Consider the following 25,697-nt stretch of genomic DNA (forward strand, 5'->3'; position numbering starts at 1 on the left):
ACTTTATATGTATTATTACGCACAGGGACAGGAAAATTAATTACAAGCTTAGATGCTCCCAAATATGGCTTTTTCAAAGCACACATTAGGCATAAGAAAGGGTGAGAGGCACAACATGGAAAGAAAGATATGACTGAGAGCCGAAATCAGAAACTGGCTTTGAGCAAAAATGAGGAATCGTCAAAATTTGCAGTTAGCTCTTCTATCCTTGCTATTTTATAGTATTTTCCTTCTCCAGGTAATACCTTAATCAGATGTTGTATTTCTCCTACACATTGCAGTCTTGCTCGGTAGTTCAAATTTAACTAGTTCAAATATGCTATGTGTCCCCAAGGCTATTCTAATGCTAAGTCTCTCCAATAAGTAAATTTGTTAAGTATTAATGAAATTAAAGGCATGAGATGAAGTGCAGTTTTGGCCAGGGCCATATGCTTAAAATCATAAAATAATTTCCATGTATTCCACCAAATATAAGGCAAGCCTTTCATTCCACACTTCACTTTTATGCTACAATTACTTTTTTGTCCTGTTGGTTTCCTTGAAATTATTCAAATACTTTTCCACAAAATGTATGTCAACATTTATAGTATATCGAAATAAAAAGCAAGAGTAACTATTACTTTTGGGGTAAGGACTTTCACATGATTGTCTCCTTCTACAGATTTTCTTCTTCCACTGGTATTGTTAACATAAATGCAAAGATACGAGAGAGAGTAGTAGTATCAGACTTTGGAAAAGATCATTCTACTGGTCGTGTACATACATATTCCACAGTGTACACGGCCAAATTTGGCAGGCCTAATATATTATTCTTTCCAGAATATAGTGTTTCTGTAGCTCTTTTTAAAAAGTCAAACCAATAAGGCTATTGTCGATGGCACCAAAATATAACAAAGAGCAAGAATTCCTTGAGGCTAAAAGAATAATAAATAACATCTCCACTAGAAAAAGGAAGAGAATTATGTCAACACTGTTAGTTTCACTTTTCAACCTTGATTTGTTGTTGTTGTTGTTATCTTGAAAAAAAAAAACTTTAAAACTGTAAATTTAATATGCTGAAACAAAGAGCAGAAGGCTAGTGCTTACATATAGGGCTAAGACGATAGCAGATCCCCCTACAGAAAAGATTCTAAACTGAAAAATTAATTTTTAGACTTCTTCCAAATACCTTTTGTCTCGATAGAATGGCTTATAGCAGAACCTCTGTAGGTGGCACTTCACAACCATGGTGTATCAATGGTCAAAAACTAAACCTGCAATTTGTATCTATTGCCACCAGGTGGTGGTGGTGTCCCAGCTACAGCCAACCAAATGACTATTAACCAATTAATAGCCAAGTATCAATTGTTCTGTATCATATATAATTAAAAAATAAGTACATCATTTATTTTAAAGGAAATCAAGACACATAGCTTCCTTAAAGAATATAAAATAAAAAAGAATAATCACATTATATTCAGATTTGCTGAAAGTCAACTACTACTGGTTTTTAATGATCATGTATCTCACCCACACTTGTCACGCAGAAAGTTTAAAAATAAGAATAATTTTAAATATCAGAATGAAAACTAAGATGCACAGTGTTAACTGGTTTAGGCCATTATTTCTCAAGAGATGATCCAAAGACTTTCTGTACCTGTTGTCATTATTAATCATGCAGATTCCTGGGCATCCCTCCAGAACCACCTAGTCATATAGAATCCAAAGTGCAGGTGTGTAAGTATGTGTGTATCTGTATATAATATATATATAATATATCTGTATATAAATATATGTTATATATTTAATAAACTCTTCAAATAATTTCAAGTAATTTTTATGCATAGTAAAGTTAGTGAACCTCTATTTAAGGATTTCAGCAAGTTTCGTATGCTATTTTAAAACTATTTTTCTTATATGGTCTCTTTCCCCTACTCATTTTTGAATAACACCAAAAATAAAAGACCAAAATAGAGACACATACTTGTTTTTCACCGTAATACTTTTATAAGTGTACATTGCAAATAAATAATACTGGTTTTTCTGATGTTTCTGCCTTAAAGGTACAATCTTAATTTTTATATCATAAGAGCTCAGTTAGTTGATAAATAGATCAGACAAAGGCGGAATGGAAGCTAAAGATAAGATGGACTACCCATTGGGAAAGTCATAGCAGTAGGCAATAGCCTGTGAATATTTTTAAAAACGTAGCAACCTAAACTCTAGCCCTTACGTTCTAAGTACAATTACTTCTAAGTGCTTTGTATTTTCTTTTCTTTTTTCTTTCTTTCTTTTTTTTTTTTTTTTTTGAGACGGAGTCTCTCTCGGTCGCCCAGGCTGGAGTGCAGTGGCGCGATATCAGCTCACTGCAAGCTCCGCCCCACAGGTTCACGCCATTCTTCTGTCTCAGCCTCCCGTGTAGCTGAGACTACAGGCTCCTGCCACCACGCCCGGCTAAATTTTTGTATTTTTTTTTTTTTTTTTTTTTTAGTAGAGAAGGGGTTTCACAGTGTTAGCCAGGATGGTCTCGATCTCCTGACCTGGTGATCCCCCCGCCTCCCAAAGTGCTGGGATTACAGGCATGAGCCACCGCGCCCAGCCGTGCTTTGTATTTAGAAGGTATAGCTTAGGAGTCCCTCCTTTAGAAAATCTTGATAGTTCTTTCTAATGGATGGAAAAACTATTATAGGAGAGTATCAGGAACAGAGTATTATGATAGGAATTTGAGCAAAAGATAGAAGAATCAGCATTGGACAGATACTTCATTATTAGATTGAGGTACAAATAGTGTCTTCATTAAAGGAAAGAGCTTAGATCACAAAAAACAAAGAGATTGTTTTGTTACTAAGAAATAAAGAAACAAAGTTTCTCCTACTAAGAGTAGGACTGGATTTAGATTTTAAGATGGAAGAGAGCCTCCAGATTTGGAATAAATAGCCCTTGATACAGGATTTGGAGCAGATTTGGGTATTAATCATAGAGTTTAGGAGATGATTTCAATAGGTCCTTTTCTGGAATTCTCATTTCAGTATAGAAACTGTATGGGCAGGGTTTTTATTATTATTATTAATAGTCTTATATTTGGAAAATATCCTCATTTTAACTTGCTCTAAATCAGCATGCAGGAATTCAAAAGAAACAAAACCACTAACAGCCCCTACTGGCATACACTGCAACTAATTCACAGATCCTCGTCCACATCAACCTTCACACCTTATACTTTGTACAATCTACTTTAAATGGACAAGCAATCAACAAATCGTACTAGATCAATATTTAGACAAGCAAACTCCAGAAGACTAAGTTCACCAGTGGTTATAGTAACTCAAACAGCAATGTGCATAAAATTGGACTCTGTGAGTTTCATGAGTTTGTTTTCTATTAAAAAACCACATACGATGATTGCAAAATGAAATGAAATTTGTTTGTTTTCCTCTTCTGTCTAGCATGGATACCAGCTGAGGGTTTGTTGGCTGTTTCTCACACAAATCCAATAGAACAATTGTCCTTTGGTTTTCATCTGCTCCAAAAAAAAAAAAAAAAGGGCTGATTCTGCACAGGAATTGCGCATTAGTATTAGATATACTCAAATCTCAACATACATGTCCTTTCCTTTGTGGCAATACACATTTTCTGTTTTCGATGAATGAATGTAATAAAGAAGTGGTTAAATTCCAGCATCACAGCTAACTTTCCATTCCTACATATACTGTGTTGTGCTTCGAAATGGAAAAAGTTTTACAGACAGAATGCACTGATCCATGTCATGTAGAAGCAATGTCAGTGGATGGAGATTCCTTGTTGGGAATCCTTTGGTCAGGAGGCAACAGCAAATTACTAGGGGCAGGGCCCTTTTCTGAATGCATCATTTTATCTTTCGTACTCATTAATCTACATTTGTAGGGAGCACTTGTTCATAAATATCTGTTAAACGATTAGCTAGGAAGACAATGAAAGTGAAGAACAGAATAGCAAAAATAAATGCCCTCAAGTTATGCTTTCCATTAGCATTTTTGAAAGAAAAAATAAGACATATGAGCCCAATTATCTTTTGTCAACTAAATGACAACATGAAAACTCAGAAAAAAATATTGGGTGCTTATAGTTTGCAAAACTCTGTCCTTGGCTACATGAGACACAGAGAAAGAAGAAAGTCAAGTCTAGAAGAAAAGGTTAGAATTTGATTATATATTTTCTTGTCCTCCAACTGTTTCTAATGTCAATACTCTGTCATATGCATGTCCTGTCACTTTAAAAAGACTGCAAATTCAACTTTAGAGTAGACCTTGAGTGAATTGCTAAAAATTTAATCACAAAAAGTAGTATACATTGTTTTAATGAACACTGTGGAGGCTTTTAAAAACACACCCCAAATGAATAAAGTAAACAAAATATCTTATTTAGTTTTTACTTAATTGGATTTAAAAATTCTATCAGTAAGAACTCATATTTTTAACAAGTCAATGATATGCAATGTAAAATATAATGCTAATAATCTTCTCCCCCTCCTCATCTCCATGAATTCAGTGTGTAACCTTCTAGAATCTTCTAGGGCAGCTCTGTCCGAGAAATTTCTATGGCAGTGGAAACGTTCTGTTCCTGCCACTCAGTAAGGTATCATTAATCATATGTGATTATCAAGCACTGAAAACGTAGCTAAATGAGACTCTGGAGTTATATTTTCTATTGTATTTAGCTTTACAAAATAATTTATTTTTTATTTTTAAACTGTAAATTTACAAATTATAGTTGTATATATTTATAGGGTAAAAAGTGATGTTATAATTTGTAAATATTTATTCAATTTTAGTTAATGTAAATTTAATTATCCACGTGTGTCTTGTAGCTACCATGTTGGACAACACAGGAGCTAGAGTTTGTAAAAATATTTAAAGGTTTCTTGTCATTTTATGAAAAATGAAGCTCATTACACAAATTGCTCTGTAACCTAATTTTGTTTTACTTAAAATATGTCATAAACATTCATCCAAAAATTCACTATATCTAACTTATTCTTTTTAAATAGATGTATAACTTTTAAATCCATAATTTATTCAGCAATTCTTTTGATTAAAATGTTTTCTTTGATTATTGCTGTTGTTTTGCCCATTCAAAATGTTTTAAGAAACCAGTATTGTACCTATAATGGTAGAAAATCTTATTTTTGTGCGTATGATTATATAAACATATCTTGTCAAAGGAAAGTGCAGTTTTAATTCCAATAGCTATCACTACATTTCTAACAAAATCTTTCTAAACATATTGCAATAATGCACATTCCCATGAGTAATGAATTTGCAGTTTGTGATTTCCTCACACTCTTGCCAGAGCTAGATAATATTAGGCTATTTATTTTTTGCCAATCCGAGGTCAAAAAATGTATCTCAATTAAGTTTTAATTTGCATTTCACTAACCACTAATAAGAATAAATATGTTTTAATGTTTATGCAGTGAGCTGAATCCGGCCACTGCACTCCAGCCTGGGCGACAGAGCGAGACTCCATCTCAAAAAAAAAAAAAAAAAAAAAAAAAAAAATATATATATATATATATATATATATATATATATATATGTTGACTATTTCTCAATTCAAAATAATTCTCTTCTGATTCTCTCTTAAAAGTAGAAGCCAGAGATCCTAAAGTAATTGTATCATAAATAGTTTTTAAAGACAAGAATCACCTGAAAATAGTTAAGAAATCTAAATTTCAGTTCTATAATTACTATTACTGAATAATATGGTTTGCTATAGAACTAAGTTGCATCCAAAAGTAAAGAATACGTATTAAAAATAAAAATAAAAATTCAAGAGCAGTATTTCTCAACGTGTGGTCTGAGGATCACCTGCATCAAATCAATCAGGATGCTTAGAAGCTGACTTCCTGGTACCCATTCGAGGCTCGTTAAAGAATCATTTCTCACCTGGTACCCTGGGATCTGAATTTTAAAAATTTCTTTCTGTCATTTTATGCCTGGGATCTGAATTTTAACAACCTTTTTATATTATTTTATGCACTAGGTTTTAAAACATATAGTTTGAGAGACGAAGACAATGCGATAGTATTTTTATTTTTGCTTAAATCTAAGCGATTTTGCATAATTGGGACAAAAAGTAATCTAACAAGAAAGCTGTAATCATGGAAACAAGTTTCAAAATACTATAAGAATAAAAAAGCTTTATGACACAAACACCAGTCTGTATTAATTAGTATTAAAGTGTTTGTAGGCATTTCATGGCTTCAATGGATGGTCAACCAAGTAAATATTAAAGAAAAGTTTTAAACAGACTTTAAATTTCATAACAAAACAACCACACAAAATATTTTCCTAATCGCTAATTTTAAATTATCATCAAAATGTATGCTATCCACAAAAAAAGCATGGTAAAAATTAAAGGATATTGTTTTAAATAATAAAGGGCTGAGGTTTGGATTTTGGGTTTTGCATTCACTTGGCTATCTGAGTCATTAGTCTTAATTTCAATTATCTAACTTCAGTTAAACACTGTGTGACAGGGGAATCATAATACCTGTTTCACAGAGTTATTTTTGAGAATTTAATCAATTATAACCTATGAAAAGCACTTTGTTTACTGTGACTTATTGATTATTAGGAACACTTTTAAATAGGACTTTCATACTTTGTTCCTTTGTTACTGCAATGAAAATTTTGACTGTCTCTCCATTCCCATAGCTATTTTCCCCCTACCACTATTCCTATTACTTTATTATGCATCTTTAAGTGCCAAAGACTCTCCAAAAGGAGGTTGCACTAAAAATGACAATATATATGGGTATGGGACACATACTCATTTTAGAAATTGAAACTCTCATTCCAATAATTCCAATAATTTTATTGTGGCTCAAAGGGTATCTGAGATTTGTGAGTGGTGTCACTTTAAGAATCTGAACACATCCTTACAAATGTTCCAAATGAAAGCAAATCATCATATACTAAAAAATAACATTTTATAGAAATAGCCAAAGGTCATGTGAAGCTAAGGCTGGTAAATAAGGTTTGTAATCAAGCTGAAAAATATGGCATCAGGTTAAACATGAAATGTGACTAAAGTATGGAACTGATTTTTTCCCACGTGGCAAAGCAGACTATAAAAGCACTTTCAAAAAAGGAATTATAAGATAGTTGACTGGAGCAAATCATACAATGTACAAATTGGTATCCTTATAAAGTAATGGTCATCTCTCTCAACTATGCTCTGAATGCTGTCAAGCAATTCTATCACAGGATTTTATTCTGTTCATACTCCCACATTAGTTTTTCACACCTTCTTTACTCTCTTCAACACATAATGCAGCCCCCACACCTTCTCATTCTCAGTAAATATTCTAACCTCTTCCTTCAAAGAAAATATGTTAAAAGATTGGAATTACCTTAACTTAACTTTCCATTGGCAAACATCCACAACTACTAGTATAATAATTGCTCTCCATTCGCGCTTCCTCTCCCATTGCAGCTGTTCATGTGTCCTTCCTGCCCTTTAAGTCCCTGCCTTGCTCTCCTACTCAGGATCCTGCTCTCTGCCACCTTTCAGAAGTCTTAACCTTTGCATACTACTCCTCACTTGAATCTCTTCAACCTCTCCTGCTAGGCTGGATATTTCCTTTTCCTTAAGAGACAAAAGTCCCTTGACCTCACATTTCATTCCATTCATGATCCATCCTCCTTCCTTCTATACTCATAATTCTTTTAAACAATTATCCACTTTAATGCCTCCATGTTCTCATTTCTTATGCATTTTTAAATCCATTCTACTTTTGTCTGTATCACTTTACTGAAATGATCTTTGCTAAACTTACTGATAACTAGAACAGCCACATCATTGAAACACTTTCAGTAGGGCAGCAGGCTTCAATTAGGACAGTTTTGGGCACACTGGGACACAAGCTCTCGTATCTTAATGATTTACCTGTTGCTAAGTCTAATAATATTTTGTCTTCATCTTACTTAGCATCTCAGTTGCCACTCCCTTGTTTCTAAAATACATACCTATATCCTTAATCTTCTGAGAAACCCCTTCCACTTCTTTGTCCACTCTTTCTTTGTCTCTTAGTTCATTTCAGTCTCATTTACTTGATAGTTAGGTAGGCGAGTTCCACAAAGCTTAGTTTTAGATACAATTCATGTTCTAATCTATACTCTCTGCTTAAGTAACTTCAACGATTTCCATGACTTGGATTTTCATCTCTGTATCAATGGCTTTCAGAGTTAAATATTCAGCCTAGACAGACTTCTCTGAGCTTCACAGACACAGCGAATTCTCTAGACGACAATTCTAATTGGAAGTTTTACACATGTACTGAGACATGAGGGTGTGACAGCCAGACAAACTATTTGGCACCACTTCTAATTCATGCTTTTATAATACTTTTAATCATATTTTTCATAAGATGAAGAAATTATTTATTGTATTATGATACAGAAAGTTATTTACTAAATTATTATATCTATATATTTTTAAAAAATTGACACAAACTCTTCCACATTTTTTCTCTTGTAGCTTTTCAAACATCTTTGTTAGAAACAATAAAAATATAAAGAAATTTAAATAAAACTATAAGAATAGTAATTAATAGAATAAGCAAAATATGTTATTACTTAAATATAAGTTAAATATAAATGTTATTATAGCCAAGCATAAGTAATTATTAATTCTTACTAGTAGACAGCATGATTCTGCAAATTTTTATCTCAGAATTTCAACCAACCGACTTTTGTAACACATCAACAAGGAGGAGATTGAACCTTAAAGGGCATTTCTTAACCAGAGGGTTGGGTGCATGGGTGCTTGGTTTAGTATTGTTTGTTAACCTGTACACTTATATTTTTATACATTATATTTTATAACAGTACTACATTTGATAATAAAAATTTAAAGTATATATTTTTATGTAGACTGACTTTCCTTCTCCTGCAGCATGATTCTCTTTCTCTTATTTGGAGGGAGGATAGAATTGGAGATTAAGATCTTATTTCCCCATTTGGCTATCAATGAACACTTATGCATGGAATATCTTTGTTCTGATAAATGCAATTTTTAAATGTCTTTCTTCCTAGTTGATTGGGAGCTCTATGAATTCAGGGATTGTGTCTGGTCTTTTTTTTTTTTTTTTTTTTTTTTTTTTTTTGGTGTATTCCCAGTGCTAGGACCATGCTGTGCTCAGCACAGTTGCCGTAAACTTGTCTGACGATATATGGAATTTAGCCATGAAAATAGTATTGAATCAATGCATTCCTCAAACATTTTATTCCAACTGGATTCAAAACCTAGAATTACTTCCTGCTTTCTCTATGACTTTGAGTAAGTTACTCTCTGAGACTAATTTTTCCTATTGTAATATCTTATAATAATAAGGTTGTCATGAGGATCAAATATATTAAGTAAAATACCAGGCATGGAACTTGCCATCTAGTAAGCCCCAATAGTTCCATATCAGAGTTCTCTTGCAGTCCTATAGAAATATCATAACACTTGTCTTTAAAAAAGTTGGCTTTTTCCTATTAAATGAGATCCTTAGGCATTCTCTCATAGTTGTAATTTCACTATAGAATTTAGCTATATGGGAAGACAAACTAGCACCTAATCCCAATTACTTCTAACCAAAAGTGGCAATACAATTTAAGGATAGTAAGAGGAAAGGCATCAATAAATGCACTGGCTATCGCATTCCCTACACAGAAGTTGGATTTGTTGTAGCAGTAGAGAAACACATCAAGGAACGGCCAGATTGCACCTTTTTCTATGTTTCGCACTGGGTTGCAATAAACTTTCCACATCCATGAGGTATTATAACAACATGTCAAGGCAGTTTTAGATTTAATGGTAGAATGCACATTCTAGTACAAGGGAGATAAACTTTAAGCTGGGCAGAATGAATGTCCTTTCTAGTTGAAAAGAAACAGGAGGCACCAAAACTTCAACTGTCATCAGAGCAAAGTAAAACAGTACCTGCATGTTTGGGGGATCCTTTGGCACTGTTCTGTAATGAGGAGGTGTAGGAGACTAATGCCAAACATATTGTTATAATTGTGTCCGCCAAAGGAAAAATTTAGCATGGTGTTAGGTGTGTTCTTTTTAAAAGTAGCCCCACCCTCTCCTGCTTACTTTCTACAACTTCAAGATTAATTAGGATCTCCTAGACCTGCTTATTAAATGAAAAAAAAAAAAAAAACTCTATGAACAAAACAAACTTTTAAAATCTTTAATTGTCCAGCAACTAAAACTTCATGGTGGAGCTGTGCAATTTTTATGAGAGTGTGAAATATTTAGATAGTCATTTTGTGTTTGCCTACTGTTTCTTAGGATTCCACCCCTTACAAACAGTCCTTTCTCCAACCTCTACAAATTCTGGTTATGCTTCAACTTAGAAAGCTGAAGCCCCAGTTTCCTTTTTTCTCCCTTCCTTCTCTCCACTTCTCTCCTTTTTTTCCTTTCAACAAACATTTACTGAGCACTTACAATTGGACACTTTGTTAAGATTCAATAAATCATCTTGTATTCTTTATAATAGCCTTAGGAGATAAATCATATTATAATTTTTCTCCATTAAACAAAAAAATGCTAAGAGAAATTAAGATTTAGAGATGGCAAGAAGTTTGTTCAAGGTCACACAAGTAGGTAGTGGGGAAGTTGAGCTTCATCAAGTTAGCTACAGATTCTCTATTCTAACAAATTAAACAGTACTGTCCTTTAGTTGTATGCAAAGTGCATCAAAGCATAATAACAAGATAAATGTTTATATATATATATGTAGAAGGTATGAGTCATTTCAGAAATCTCAGAAGCCTGCCTCAGACATTTTTGCCAAGCATGCATTTTTACAGCAAGTCAGAGACTGGTTAAGTATTTTAATATGAAAGATAGGAACATTACCTTTCCAAAACGGTTCGCTGCAAGGAAGTTTGATTTTATGTAACATGCCTTCATTTTCTATGTTCGATTTGCAAAACGTCACTTACTCTCTGATGATTTTTCGAGGTCTAGGCAAGAAATGAAACGGTGAAGTATGCAGAGAGCTTAAACATGTAATTAAGAATATCTTCAAGAGGCTGAAAAGAAGTCGTTTTTGCTGTATGTTTACCAGTTGTATTGCAAGGGTAGATTTTGGTATTGCTTAGCAGAAGACCTTTTTGTTTTGTCTACTTACGCCTATGTTGTCAATATTGTTTGAAAACGTTTGCCTTAGCACAGAAAAAAGGTCATACCTTGAAATTTTTATTAAACCAGCGTACCAGTAAAATTCAGATGTTAACACAGACTCTCCAGACATGAAATACACATAAGCATTTTTAAATTTCTTATCCATCCACTAATATCACAGATTATACAGGATGAAAATATATAAGAAAATGTATATATCACCTTAGAAAAGGTTAGTAATTTTTGGACTGTTGACAAAATTATGCATGTCATAACTTGCGGTTACAATTTTAAGTGGTATTAAATACTATCTTGTACAACTTAACCTACATTGCTCAGGAGAAGTGTAATCATTCTAACTCATCCCTGGCAAGAAGGTGTTAAAGGCATAGCTTTATTTCTTTATTAAGAATATGAGGTTGGTGCGACAGGCATTGTGGTTTTGCCATTACTTTAACCTCAAAAGCTGCACCAACCTAATACCATCTGTTGCACATTTCATAAGACTTTCTTTAGGCTTTGTCCTATATTAGAAGCAAGCTCCAGCAACTCCAGTTACATAAACGATGCCACAGTTATATAAGGTTCTTTATTTTTCAGCGAAGCAGAACATCCTTATACTACAGATGAATTATCGTGGGAAATATAAGATTGCATAGAAGATTAAAAACTAGAACTTCAAGAGGGATTACAAGAAAGTAAATAATTTAGAGTAATACATCTTTCTTCTTACTTTTGTAACTTTACACAGCGGTTGTTGCTTGAGTTTATACTGTGCATTATTAACACTAAAATGTATATACTTTAATATGGAATTAATGCCACAGATATGGGAACATATTCATCTATGTATATATATATGCATGTTGGTAGCTTGTTTCTTTTTTTTTTTTTGAGACGGAGTCTCGCTCTGTCGCCCAGGCTGGAGTGCAGTGGCGCGATCTCCACTCACTGCAAGCTCCGCCTCCCGGGTTCAAGCCATTCTCCTGCCTCAGCCTCCCGTGTAGCTGGGACTACAGGCGCCCGCCACCGCGCCCGGCCAATTTTTGTATTTTTTTTAGTAGAGACCGGGTTTCACCGTGTTAGCCAGGATGGTCTTGATCTTCTGACCTCGTGATCCGCCCGTCTCGGCCTCCCAAAGTGCTGGGATTACAGGCGTGAGCCACCGCGCCCAGCCCCAGTAGCTTGTTTCTTAATGAAGTACTAGTAGATATTTTTTGAATTTCATTTTTTGATTAGTCATCATTCAATTTGAAACCTTGACACATATATCTCTAGTCCATTGGCACATAAAATTATTGTTTGGTTCAAGTGACTCAGTAAATCAGGAATTTGTGTCATCAAAGGTATGTTAAACTTGCTATGGAAAAAAAGTAAGTCAATTCTCTATACTAGGAAACATTATCTGACATATGTACAGTATTGTAAAATGAGCAGGAGCAAGCACCACAGCTAGACATACATGGGTTCAACTTCCTCCTTGGCCAATTTTTAGCTGAATTACCTTGAACTTCAATTCCCTCATCTGAATTGGGATAATAATTTCTATCATATAGAAGTGATATGAAGATGCATGTGAGATGAAATGAAAATTAAAGCAGGTCCAGAGATAGTAACAGCCAAACATGATGATGATGATAAAGGCTATTATTATGAACTATGGGACAGATACTGCATCAACGGCTATACATACACATTTAAATCTCTCAACAACCCCATTAAGTGGCTTTTACTATCCCAAATTTACACAAGGTAAATAATATTCAAGGACATTTTTAAAAACTGGCCAAGATATCACCATTATTAGTTAACCGTATGGGATTACTGAGCCCATGCCTTTGTGATACCAAAACTTGAACTTCTTATTACCATACTTATATAAAACCTTAGGTGTAGTAGCTGGGATAGAATATATACTCAGCAAAAGTAGACTCTTTCTGTGTATGTGTATGTGTATGTGTATGTGTATGTGTATGTGTATGTGTATGTGTGTGTGTATGTGTATGTGTATGTGTGTGTGTATGTGTATGTATGCGTATGTGTATGTGTATGTATTTTACTAGAAAAAAAGAATTTTCTCTATTGGTTATCCCATGTGAACTAGATGTTAAATGTCTTTACATTGTCATGTGGCTCATACTAAAGTTACTGTTTCTTGTTTCTATTATCTTAAATTATTTTTCAAATATTTCTTCAAATATATATATTTTTAATTTTTGTAGATTCAGGGAATACATGTTCAGGTTAGTTGCATAGATATAATACATAATAGAGGCTGGGCATGGTGGCTCATGCCTGTAATCCCAGCACTTTGAGAGATTGAGGTGGGCAGATCACCTGATGTCAAGAGCTCGAGACTCTCCTGGCAAACATGGCAAAACCCCATCTCTACTAAAAACATAAAAATTAGGTGGGGGTGGTGGCACACACCTGTAGTCCCGGTTACTCAAGAGGCTGAGGCAGGAGAGGTGGAGGTTGTGGTGAGCTGAAATTGTGCCACTGCACTCCAGCCTGGGCAACAGAGCGAGACTCTGTCTCAAAACAAACAAACAAGAACGACCAAAAAAAAAAAAAAAAAACAAAACCATAATAGTGTTGTACCCAATAGGTAATTTTTCAACTCTAACTTGCCTTCTTCCCTCCCTGCTTTTGAAGTCCCCATGATTTGCTTCTGTATATTAGTGTGTACTCATTGTTTAGCTCTCACTAATAAGTGAGCACATGCAGTGTTTGATTTTCTGTTTCTGAGTTGTGTTACTTGGATATGGTTTCCAACTCCATCCGTGTTGCTGCATAAGAGAGGATTTCATCCTTTTTTATGGTTGAGTAGTATTCCATTGTGTATCTATATAACATTTTCTTTATCCAATTATCTATTGATGGACACTTAGGTTTATATCATGACTTTGCTATTATGAATAGTGCTGTCATAAACATGAAGAGTGCAGGTGTCTTTTTGATATAATTATTTGTTTTCCTTTAGGTAGATACTCAGTAGCAGAATTACTGGGTCTAATGGTAGTTCTAATTTTAGTTCTTTAAGAAATCTCCATACTGTTTTCCATCTAGGTTGTACTAATTTATATTCCCACCAGCAGTGTAGAAGCATTCCCTTTACTCTACATCTTTGCCAACATCTGTTATTTGTTAACTTCTTAATAATATCCTATCTGACTGGTGTGAGATGGTATTTCAACGTGATTTTAATTTGCATTTCTCTGATGATTAGTAATGTTGAGCATTTTTTCATATGTTCATTGGCTACTTGAATATACTCTTTTGAGAAATGTCTGCATGTATTCTTTGCTTAATTTTTAATTATTATTATTTTTTTCATGTTGAGTTGTTTGAGTTCCTTGTAGATTCTGTATATTAGACGTTCGCTGGATGAGTAGTTTGCAAATATTTTCTCCCATTCGGTAGACTGCTTGTTTCACTGTTGATTATTTCTTTTACTGTGCAGAAGCATTTTAGTTTAATTAAGTTCCATTTGTCTATTTTTGTTTGGTTGCGTTTGCTTTTGAGATCTTGGTCATAAATGCTTTTCCTAAGCCAATGTCCAGAAGAGTTGTCACTAGGTTTCCCTCTTTCTTCTTTTTACTAGGTTTTTATTGGGGATTTTGTAGTTTTAGATCTTATGTTTAAGTCTCAATCCATCTGAAGATAATTTTTGTATATGGTGAGAGATATGGGTTCAGCTTCATTTCTCTGCATATGGCTATCCAATTTTTCTAGCACCATTTATTGAATTGGGTGTCCTTTAACCATGGTATATTTGTGTCAATTTTGTTGCAGATCAATTAGCTGTTTGTGGCTTTATTTCTGGGTTCTCTGTTCTCTTCCATTGATCTATGTGTCTATGTTTAAATCAGTACCATTTTAAACCACTACCTTGGTTACTATAGTCTAACAGTATCATTTAAATCAGGTAATGGGAGGCCTGCCGCTTTGTTCTTTTTGCTTAGTATTGCTTTGGCTATTCAGGCTCTACTTCGGTTCCACATGAATTTTAGGAAATATTTTTCTAATTTTGTTAAAAGTAGCATTAATGATTTAGTAGGAATCGTGTTGAGTTTGTAGATTGCTTTGAGCCATATAGTCATTTTAAGGATACTAATTTTTCTAAACCACGAGTATGGGATATTTTTCTGTTTGTGTCATCTATGACTTACTTCATCAGTGTTCTGTAGTGTTCTGTATTTCTTGAAAAGACCTTTCATCTCCTTGGCTAAATGTATTCCTAGGTATTTTGTGTGTGTGCTGTTACAAACACACACAATGTAATGTAAATGGGATTGTGTCTGGATTTGTTTCTCAGCTTGAACATTATTGGGGTATAAAAATGTCCTGATTTTTGTGTGTTAATCTTGTATCCTGAAACTTTACTGGAGTCAGTTAACAAATACAAGAGTCTTTTGAGTTTTTAAGTATAGGATCATGCCATCAGCAAACAGAGATACTTTGATTTCTCCTTTTCCTATTTGGGTGCTTTTTATTTCTTTCTCTTGTCTGATTGCTCTGGCAAGAACTTCTGGTACCATGCTGAATAAGAGTGGTGAGAGTGGACGTCCTTGTCTTGTTCCAGGTCTTAGGGAGAATGCATGCAACCTTTTCACTTTCAGTAAGATGTTGGCTATAGGTTTGCCACAGATGGCTCTGATTACTTTGAGGTATGTTCTGTTGATGCCTAGTTGGTTGCAGGTTTTTATCATAAAGGAAGTATTTTATTGAATGATTTCTCTGCCTCTACTAAGATGATCATGTTTTCTGTTTTTAATTCTGTTTATGTGGTGACTCACATTTATTGATTTTTGTATATTGAGCCACCTTTGCATCCCTATAATAATACTGACTTGATCATGATGTGTTATTTTATGTGCTGTTGGATTCAGTTTGCTAGTATTTTGTTAAGGATTTTTGCACCTATGCTCATCAGGGATATTGGGCTGTACTTTTTCTTTTTTGTTGTGTTCTTTCCTGATTTTGGTACCAGGGTGATAGTGGTTTTGTAGATGAGTTAGGGAGCAATTATTTCTCCTCAATTTTTTTGTTTTGTTTTTAGAATAGTTTTAGTAAGATTAGTATCAGCTCATCTTTGTCTGTCTGGTAAAGTTTGTGAATCTCTCTGCTTCTGGACTTTTTGTTGTTGGAAGATTTTTTAAGATTACTGATTGTTTTTCTTTACATGTATTGGTTTGTTCTAGATTTTTATTTCTTCAGTTCAATCTTGAGAGGTTGTATGTTTCCAGAAAAGTATACATTTCCTGTCAGTTTTCTAGTTTGTGCATGTAGAGATGTCCATAGGAGTCTCTAATGATCTTTTGCATTTCTGTGTATCAGTTGTAATGTCACCTTTATCCTCCTGATTGTGCTTATATAAATCTTCTCCTTTACTTTTTAATCTAACCAGGCGTCTATAAATTTTGTTTAAATTTTCAAAGAACCAATTTTTTAATTTAATGATTCATTATATCCTTGTTTTCTCATTCCTTCTGCTAGATTTAGGTTTTGTTTGCTCTTATTTCTCTAGTTCCCTGAGGTATGACATTAGGTTGTAAATTTGAGATCTTTATATCTTTTTTGATGTAGGCATTCAATGCTATAAACTTTTCTCATAGCACTGCTTTTGCTGTATCCTATAGGTTTTGGTATGTTGTGTCTCTATTTTCACTCATGTCAGATTTATTTTTATTTCTACCTTAATGTCATCATTTACCCAAAGCTTATTCAAGAGCAAGTTGCTTAATTTCTATGTACATGTACACATAGATTTCTATGTATATATGTGTATATATATAGGTTTCTATGTGTACATGTATACATAGATTTAATTTTATTCTGCTGTCATCCAAGATATTCCACATAATTTTTATTTTTTGAATTTATTGAGGCTTGTATTAAGAAATTATGACTAAGTATATAGATTATTTTGGAGAATATTTCATGCATGGATAAGAAAAATGTATATTCTGATAAGAACAGATACTACACTTGATCTTAGCCAAAAGGTTGAGAAGTGATAGAAAAATGTATATTCTGTGGTTGCCGGGCACAATGTTCTGTAACTGTCTATTAGGTCCATTTGATCTAGAGTCCTGTTGAAGTCCAGAGTTTGTTGATTTTCTGCGTCAGTCATCTGTCTAGTGCTGCCACGGAGGTATTGAAGTCCCCTACTACTATTTTATTGCTCTCTGTCTCTTTTCTCAGGTCTAGTAGTGTTTGTTTCATAAATCTGAGTGCTCTGGTGGTTGGCACATACATGTTGAGAGTAATTATATTTTCTAGTTGAATTGAACCCTTTATCATTATGTAACAACTTTGTCTTATTTCACTATTGATTATGTAAGGTCTGTTTTAACTGTTATAACTATAGCTACTCCTGCTTTTTTCTGTTTGTTTGTGTTCAGTTTACATGGTATATCTTTGTCCAACCCTTCATTTTGAGTTTATGGTCCTTCACTTATTTTGCAGGCTCCTTGTGGACAGCAAGCAGTTGAATCTTGTTTTTTAAATATGGTTGACCTATCTATATCTTTAAGTGGAAAACTTAAGTCATTTATGTTTAAGGTTCATATTAACATGTAAGGTTTTCTTCCTGTCATAATGTTGTCTTTGTAATCTCAATTGTATAATTCCTTTATAGGATCTGTGAGCTTTGTACTCACATGTGCTTTTATTATGGCAAGTAACGTCCTTTCATTTCCATGTTTAGAGCTCTTTTGAGCATTTCTTGTAGGGATGGTCTAGTGGTGATGAATTTCCTTAACATTTGCTTGTCAGAGAAAGACTTTATTTCTCCTTCATTTATGAAGCTAAGTTTGGCACTATATACATTCTTGACTGGCATTTTTTTTTTCTTTGAGAAGGCTGAAAATAGGCCCTCAATCTCTTCTGCCTTATAAAGCTTCTGTGAGAAGTCCACTGTTAGTCTAATGAAATTTCCTTTATAGACTATTAGAGGCTCCCCTCTAGCTGCTTTTAGGATTTTTTTTTTCTTTCACCTTGACTTTGGATAGTCTGATGGCTATATGCCTTCATGAAGTTCTTCTTGCAGAGAATCTTCCGAGTGTTCTTTGAGCTTCTTGTATCTTAATGTCTAATTCTCTAGCTAGGCCAGGAAAGTTTTCTTGAATTATTCTGTCAAATATATTTTCCAAAATTTTTATTTTTTCTTTTTCTCCCTCAGAAATGCCTATTACTCATAGGTTTGGTCGTTTTACATAATTCCATATTTCTCGAAGGCTTTTTTCATTATTAAACATTTCTTTATCTTTATTTTTGTCTGACTGGGCTAATTTAAATGACCAGTCTTCAAGCTCTGAAACTCTTCTGCTCAGTTTAGTCTACTGATAAAAGTTTCCAACTATTTTTTGTAATATCATCAATAAATTTTTTATCTCTTAAAGTTCTGGGTTTTTTTTTTTAAACTATCTATGCCTTTAGTAAATTTTTCATTCATATCCTGAATTGTTTTCCTGATTTTTTGTGTTGATTTTCAACTTTCTCTTGGACCTCATTGAACTTTCTTACAATCCATATTTTGAATTTTTTCTCTTATTTCAGAGATTTTATTTTGATTAGGATCCAAATTCACTTTTGACTAGGATCCATTGCTAGAGATCTAATGTGATCCTTTGGGGATGTTGAAACTTTTTTTTTTTTTTTTGTACTGCAGGAGTTCCTATGATGATTATTTCTCATCTAGAGAAGCTTGCTCTTCTTATTTTTGAATTTGCTTTTGTTTGGATGGGAATTTTTATTTATGTTTCCTCCTTGAGGATGTGACTGTAATGTATGTTGTATATGATCACTTGATTTCGATTCTGAATGCTTTCAGGGGGCCAAGGGTCTGGTATAAATTCCTTGGTTATAGATAGTTTTTCTATGTGTGGTGGCTTTCTCAAGTGCTGATTGTTGTAACAATGCATCGGGTATATGAACTGGCTCACTATGTTCTGTGGGGCTGAGAGCTGAGATCTCAGGAAGCTTATCTCATTCCCTAGCACTATGCCCCTCTGTAAGTGGGTTTTTTATATTGTTATTTGGTTGTGCAGCTCAACTTTCAGTCCTGTACGTGGCACTTACAAGTAAGAGCTGGCTCATCCCCAGATACCCCAGTGATCAGTGGACACACCTACCCTGACTGGGGTGGTTGAGAGAGTGCATGGTGCAATGCGCCGAGGTCTCCTCAGAGGTGGAAAGGAGGGAGTTGTACCAGTTCCCCGTCCAATTCCCTATCACACCTTTGTCCCAGAGCTTACAGCCTTCAGTTCAGATAGGCCCTGCCCTTTATCTCCAGGCTAAAATGGAACTGAATTCTGCAGAAAATGCCTATCCTGTGGCTACCCTGAATTGGCCTGCAGTGGAACCTCTTCCCTCAGCCCCAAACAACTCTGTGGCTGGCCAGCATTCAGCTGTAGGGATGCCATCACTCCACACAGGGAAAGGATGATGAATTCTGACCTTTGTGCAAGCCTGGGCTCATGGGCACACTGTCAGTAGGGGTGTAGTAACCCTAGATAGTCCTAGAGAAGCTATCTCCAGGTACACCCACTCCAATACCCAGTAGGAAAACCTGTGGCTGCATCCACAGCAGTGGATGGCGGGACAAGAGAAGATCCCCCATCTTCATGTCTGTTCCTGGCCAATGGTGCTTCCTGTCCACTAAAATAGAACAACATTCCTCCCTTTCGGAGATAAGCACTATGCCCTCATCTTCACTGGGATGGGAACAGTCACCTTCTGTTCACAAGAATGAGAGGGCTATCAGATGGGGAGAACACACAATCAGGTTTCCTTTGTCCTAAGGGGCACTTTGGCAGGCTGCATTGCCCCTTGCCTTATGGGTAGCTCATGCTAAGGGCTAGATCTTTGAGGATACCTCAGCTTCCCAGTCTTGCCAGTCTCCTGTGGTTGCCACAGTCAGAGTGGGCTCTAGGGAATATTTGCAAGAGTTCTCAGATGGGTAGACATAACAGCTGATATTCTCCAGGCAGAATAGTGGCTGAAACTTTTAAAAGTTCTAGTTGATTCAAATAGAACTCTACTTGGTGGCACAAACACTAGTTTTCTGACTATGTCTAGGACAAAGATGACAATTTATAAGGGATTCATACAGAAAATCAAAGCATAATAGGTAGCCAGCCCAGTTCTGAATGCTGAGAGCACCTGAATAAAAACGTTTCTAGCCTAACTTAAGTTTATGCAACCTAGAAAAAAAAATTACTGATCTGAATTTCCAGCTGATGCTGAGATTCTGTCAGAAATTTATCTGTTCATGGTGTGGAGTAAAATGTTCAATGACATTAAACCATATGACTCTGTTGTTAAAGAAAACATCTCCTAAGGCAACTCATTCAAAAATTAAGAAAAACAGGGATGATTGTTTAGATGCCATTTTCAATAATTCTTTCATAGACATTTAAAATATATTTTAACACAAATAATTTATCCTAACACAAAGAATGTATTTCATTATTTGTTTGATAAACAGTTTAATCTTTGGTAACCTCTGTTTCTCTAATTTATGATATCTGTTTAAAAACAAATCCCCGAGAAGCCAGGGAGCTGAGTCATAGATGTCAGCATGAAGTGGTAGCGAAAGCAAAGGTTCTGACTTCAAAGGATTAGGGAAGATTTATAACAGTGTAATAAAAAGAATAGATGCCACAGACATCATAAGTGTCAGAAAGAGCCAGAAACTCTGAAATGAAAATGTGGAGATAAATCAATATATGCTGGGTTTCAGTTTTCCAAGTTCCCTCCACCTTCAGCAACCATCCAGACACCCAGATGTGTTCTCCTTCTTTATATCTGTTACCCAAATTAACTTTATCTTCAACAACCCCCTACTCATCCCTTCCTCCCACTCTACTCAAAACTTCCTTTCAGATAGTCAGAAAAGACTTTTACAACTTGAGAGTTTTATGAGTTGGGTTATTCTTTGAATTAATAGTATTCTCTTCCAAATTTATCCAGGAGTTTAGTATAAAAATGTTATCAGGCATTTTTTAGGTCAGCCTCCACTGGTGTTGGACCCATTCACAGACTCTTTTTACAAAATAGCCCCCAGTAGGTACAGGATTGCAGAGGCGAATGGTGATTGCTCTCTCCTCTGCATCCCTAGCAGTTCCTAGAAAAGGATTCTAGTTAGTCAAGGTTAGGTGTCATGCCATACCTTCAATGTGGGTCGCCACTAGGGAGAGAAGGAACATCTTGTAAAAGAAAAGAGGGAAAGAATTTGTTATCAGAAGAGCAAGAATACTGGGCTTAGAAAAGTCAATTCCAAGCCACAATTTGAAAGAAAATTACTAGAAAGCTAGAGAACAGACTTTCCTTCAAGTAACTCAGATCTAAGGTTGGCAACAGGAGGATGCCAAAGTATTCTGTAAAACACAATGCTTTTTAACAACCCTATTTTACTGGATGTTTATCTTCCAGATAAAGGACAGTGAAAATAGTGAGGTAAACAAGATAACAATAACAAGAAGCCACTTATACCCATGAATACATTGAGAGAAGGTAATATTATTGGATACTAGAAGCTAATTAGTTTGACAGAAACAAAGATTCACAGAGAGAGTGGCTATGGGGCAGCAGCTGGTATCATGGTGAAGGTACAGTCACAACTGGTATGCCTCCTGTAGCAGAGAGAGAAATTGTTCCCCAGTGTCACTCTTGGTTCCCCCTGCAAGCCCCATACAGTATATCTCATTGGCTGAAGGTAGTCAGAAGCAACTGACAGATGTATAAGTTCATATCCTCTGGGAAGTAGATGCCAAGATGAATTTAGATGTACAAGAGGTTTACTAGAGGTAATGCCTATGAAATATAAAGTGGAGAAGGAAAAGGAGTATGTAGGGAAGGACTTGAGAGCTGATAGTGAAATGAGGCTTATGAAAGGAACGGGGGCAGATCAAAGGACTGGGTAGTAAGAGCCCCTAGCTGTGATAGAGTACTGAGAAAGACTTGATGAGCCCGATAGTTTGCACTGGCATATAGATTACAATTGAGGGGTATTATATTCCTCCATGGTCAGTCACTGAGGCTGGGGGCAGCCTAAGTAGCAAAGAACCTCTGCTCCAAAGCTAAGGCAGATTCTGAACGCACCACAGATGGGTACTCTTGGTGTCCTGACCTTCCTGTGGCAGAGCCACTCTTGAAGTGGGTATGGGCACTTAGGGCATCTTACGCCCCATGGCTGCCACAACAGGGAAACCTAAAAAACACAGATCACTATGGTCAGCATCTGCAACACTCAGCAAAGCAGGAGGAGAAAGGGAAGAGATTTAAGTGCAAACAGGCTAATGATTGGCTTACAGGTAAAGAAAGTATCAGTTGCATGATTATATTCAATAATTGTAATATATAATATTTTACCATGCTCAGATTCGGGAGCATGGAGTTTAGGATTAAAACTATCTGGTAACTCTAAGAAATCAACTTATCTTCAAATATAACAAATCTTATGTTTAAGAATGCTAAGAACCCCTATGAGTAACTTTAACAAAGGAAGCTTTATTATATATTACAGAATGTAAAGCTGGAGCAAACTTCACAACCCCTAATTAAGCCCATTTCTTCTGCAGATGTTCAAACAGCCTCAGATAGACTAGGCGAGATGCTCCAATTTATGAAATTGCGTGTGACAGAAGTCAAGCTATATCCCCAATTTTTTGACTCTTGCAAAGAACTTCTATTAGGAATATAATAATGTTCAGCTTAATTTTAAAGTCAATGCTTAACAGTCCTACCCAACAGAAACTAGACCATTTTGTATTTAAATATTCTCCTGTGTGAGAAAGGAAAATTGGCCCAACTGTCCCATAGAATGAATTTCACAGTCTTTTTCAATAAACATAGAAATGGATTCTCCTGGTCTTAAAACCTGAAACTTACATTGTCCAAGTTTCTTCCTCAAGAAATTGAAACTTAGGCCTCTGAAACTGTATCAAGGAACTAAAACTCACCAGATCACCACATCCAGATGAGACATCAACCCCTTTATTCATCAGGATGGCTTCCTTACTCCTCTTTAATTTCTGTTTTCCCATGTGTAGCTACATTCCTTCTGTTATATAAACCCCCAAATTTAGTTGGTTGAGGAGCCTTTGAGACTTATATGCCATCTCCTCAGCTGGCATCACCCATTTACAGCTTTTCTTTGCTGACAATACTCATTGTCTCAGTCATTGGCTTTGTGCACAGCAAGCAATGGGACCTAGACTGAGACCCTGGCATTTTGATAACAAATTTTGTTGTTCCTTGACTGTAAATGCATTGCTCATGGCTCAGCTGCCATGTGCTGGGAGAGTTTCAGAAGTTCTCCTAAGCAGTTGCCTGCCCATTTTTGGTCAGAAGTGGATTTTGGTTTATTTCTCTTTGGATCCACCACTGCCAGCCCCAACCATACTCCTGATTGCCTAGGAAGAACAGCCATTGAAATTTGACATCTGTATTTGGATAGGTGTCTTTTGTGGATACCAGACAATGGGATTGCCTCCTCTCAGTCTGCGACATTCCAAAGGAGTTACGATTTGCAGGTTGAACAAGCCTGACCAATGGAAAGAGGAAGCACGCTGACTATTTCAGTTTTGACACTCTTGTGGTTTTTTCATTGCTGCAGATTGGATTGTGTTTTTTCGGTGACAGTTTGTGTGTGTGTGTGTGTGTCATCATAATCATGGGAGGTTGGGGTTTGATCCCAGAGAGCAGCACCCCAGGGTGCATTCTTCAGAGTTGGCCAGAATGTAGTTGAGTGTTGATGGAGTAAGGGAAAGTCTTCAGCCATGCTACTCTGAACATACCTGATCTCATCTCACAAGGTCTTTGAATTGCAGAGCTTACAATTGGATTAATTTTTCTGTTGAATGGGAAAGTGGGGTGGAGGTCTGTATATCTAGGCTTTCATGCTGCTATTCTACACAGGATTGAGCCCAATTGATTAGTACCTTGTTCTAATATCATGCTGATTAGTCTCGATGTTCTTTGGAGGATAGGGAGATTTGACCTTTAAAAATCAAACTGCTTTGGAAACTGATTTACCCTAAATTTGTGTTCACAGCCTCTATTGGATTACCTATTAGGGCAAACCAAATTCAGCCATGTGAACATATTTATAAACCTATGAGATTATATTGCTCTCTCATGGCTATACTTCTAAGGTGAAAGCTATTGGATCTTTGTTTTTATGTGAGTATACATGTCTGGATGTTATGTGTTGTTTTTACAGAGCACCAAATTGGCTTATAAATAATAGAGCACTCATAAATTAAGTAAATAAGTTCAAGCATTTTTCCAGTTCATGTGCCTTAAGTACACTTTTGTTAAATAAGCTGACTTTAAAATTATTGTTAAGATAAAAATAAAAATGTCTTCAGAATTGTCAGTATACATTTTTGTCCAGATTTTATATTTGTCTCTGCTAGATACTTTAAGATGTCACTGTTTTTATAAAATTATAAACCCAAACAAAAACAGAATTATCTTTGTATGATTTTTTTGACAAGTAAGACTAATTTAATATTATTGGTTCAATGAAAACAACAGCTGAATCTTCTGAGTTATCAGAAAAACCCCTGTGTGTTAACATTCTTATTTAGGTGAACGTCTGATATTCACAGACTATAAGAAATTATTAAGGAGGAGTTAACTTGAAATGATGAGAAGTTTTGTCTAATATCTCCATTTTCAGAAATAATTCAGGTAAACTGTTTAAGAATTGAATACATGTAAATGGGATAAATGCTTATAGGTAAACCTTTTGTGGAATTTAAAATCTTAAAGTTATTTTGATTGAATAATAAATGCTTGTTGGATGTCTGAGTTATTTCTAAATAAGAAAGGGTTATAATATGGGAATACATATTTATAAAAATTGTGATTTTATTTATAAAATGCTAATAAATCTGAAAGTTCAGGTTTTCTTGGTTACTGTACTTTCACTAAAATTTAAGATACTAAAATTTAAGGTTACTAAAAATAAGAATTCTACATATAAAGTGTGTCAAATAAGAAAGTCCAAGCATGTCATAGACGATCTGTGTAAATCATGATAGGGTTCATGAAAAGAGAATTTATGAAAGGAATTTTTTTTTTTTTTTTTTTAGAATGAATATTTTTTTTAAATTTATTTATTATTATTATATGAAAGGAATTTCACATGTGATTAACTTGGCTATAATTAAAGGGGAATTATTAACAATAGTTTTCTAACAATTGGTCCCCTATGTTAAAACATTATTTTCTTAAAATATTGGTTTGATATAAATAAAATTAAAAGAGACTTGTATTTTGATTCTATAATCTTTCTTTTTGAAAACTTCTCATATTCGTATCTCAGAAGTTCAAGTTGATTGTGTCTTGCTGCTTTCAGCCTTTTTTCCTTCTCTTGAAAATGCCTGAAGTAACTCTCTCCTCCAACTTTTTCAACAGTTCTTGTATTTTTTCCCTCAAGTTCTAACTGCTCTTGTGGCCTGATGTTCAAATGTTTACCTGAAAAGTCTAGAAAAGCAGTGTTTTCCTCTAGCATAACTTGATTTCCCTGCTCAAGGTACTAT

The 25,697-nt window shown here is 35.0% G+C and overlaps 1 long non-coding RNA gene and 1 pseudogene across 1 annotated transcript in view; both read right to left on the reverse strand.

The window, feature by feature from the left end:
- The window catches only part of LOC105483766 (uncharacterized), a 100,927-nt gene extending 77,697 nt beyond the window's left edge, over nt 1-23,230 (reverse strand). Inside the window, exons 1-2 of the long non-coding RNA XR_011609001.1 lie at nt 23,109-23,230; nt 10,873-10,979 (exon numbers count right to left, since the gene is read on the reverse strand). This is a non-coding gene — a long non-coding RNA (uncharacterized lncRNA). The remainder of the gene's footprint in view (nt 1-10,872; nt 10,980-23,108) is intronic.
- Nucleotides 17,059-17,160, reverse strand: LOC112427072 (U2 spliceosomal RNA; annotated as a pseudogene).
- Nucleotides 23,231-25,697: the final 2,467 nt, after the last annotated feature.

Source organism: Macaca nemestrina, chromosome 10, assembly GCF_043159975.1.
Source record: "Macaca nemestrina isolate mMacNem1 chromosome 10, mMacNem.hap1, whole genome shotgun sequence".
In the NCBI taxonomy this organism is placed as follows: domain Eukaryota; kingdom Metazoa; phylum Chordata; class Mammalia; order Primates; family Cercopithecidae; genus Macaca; species Macaca nemestrina.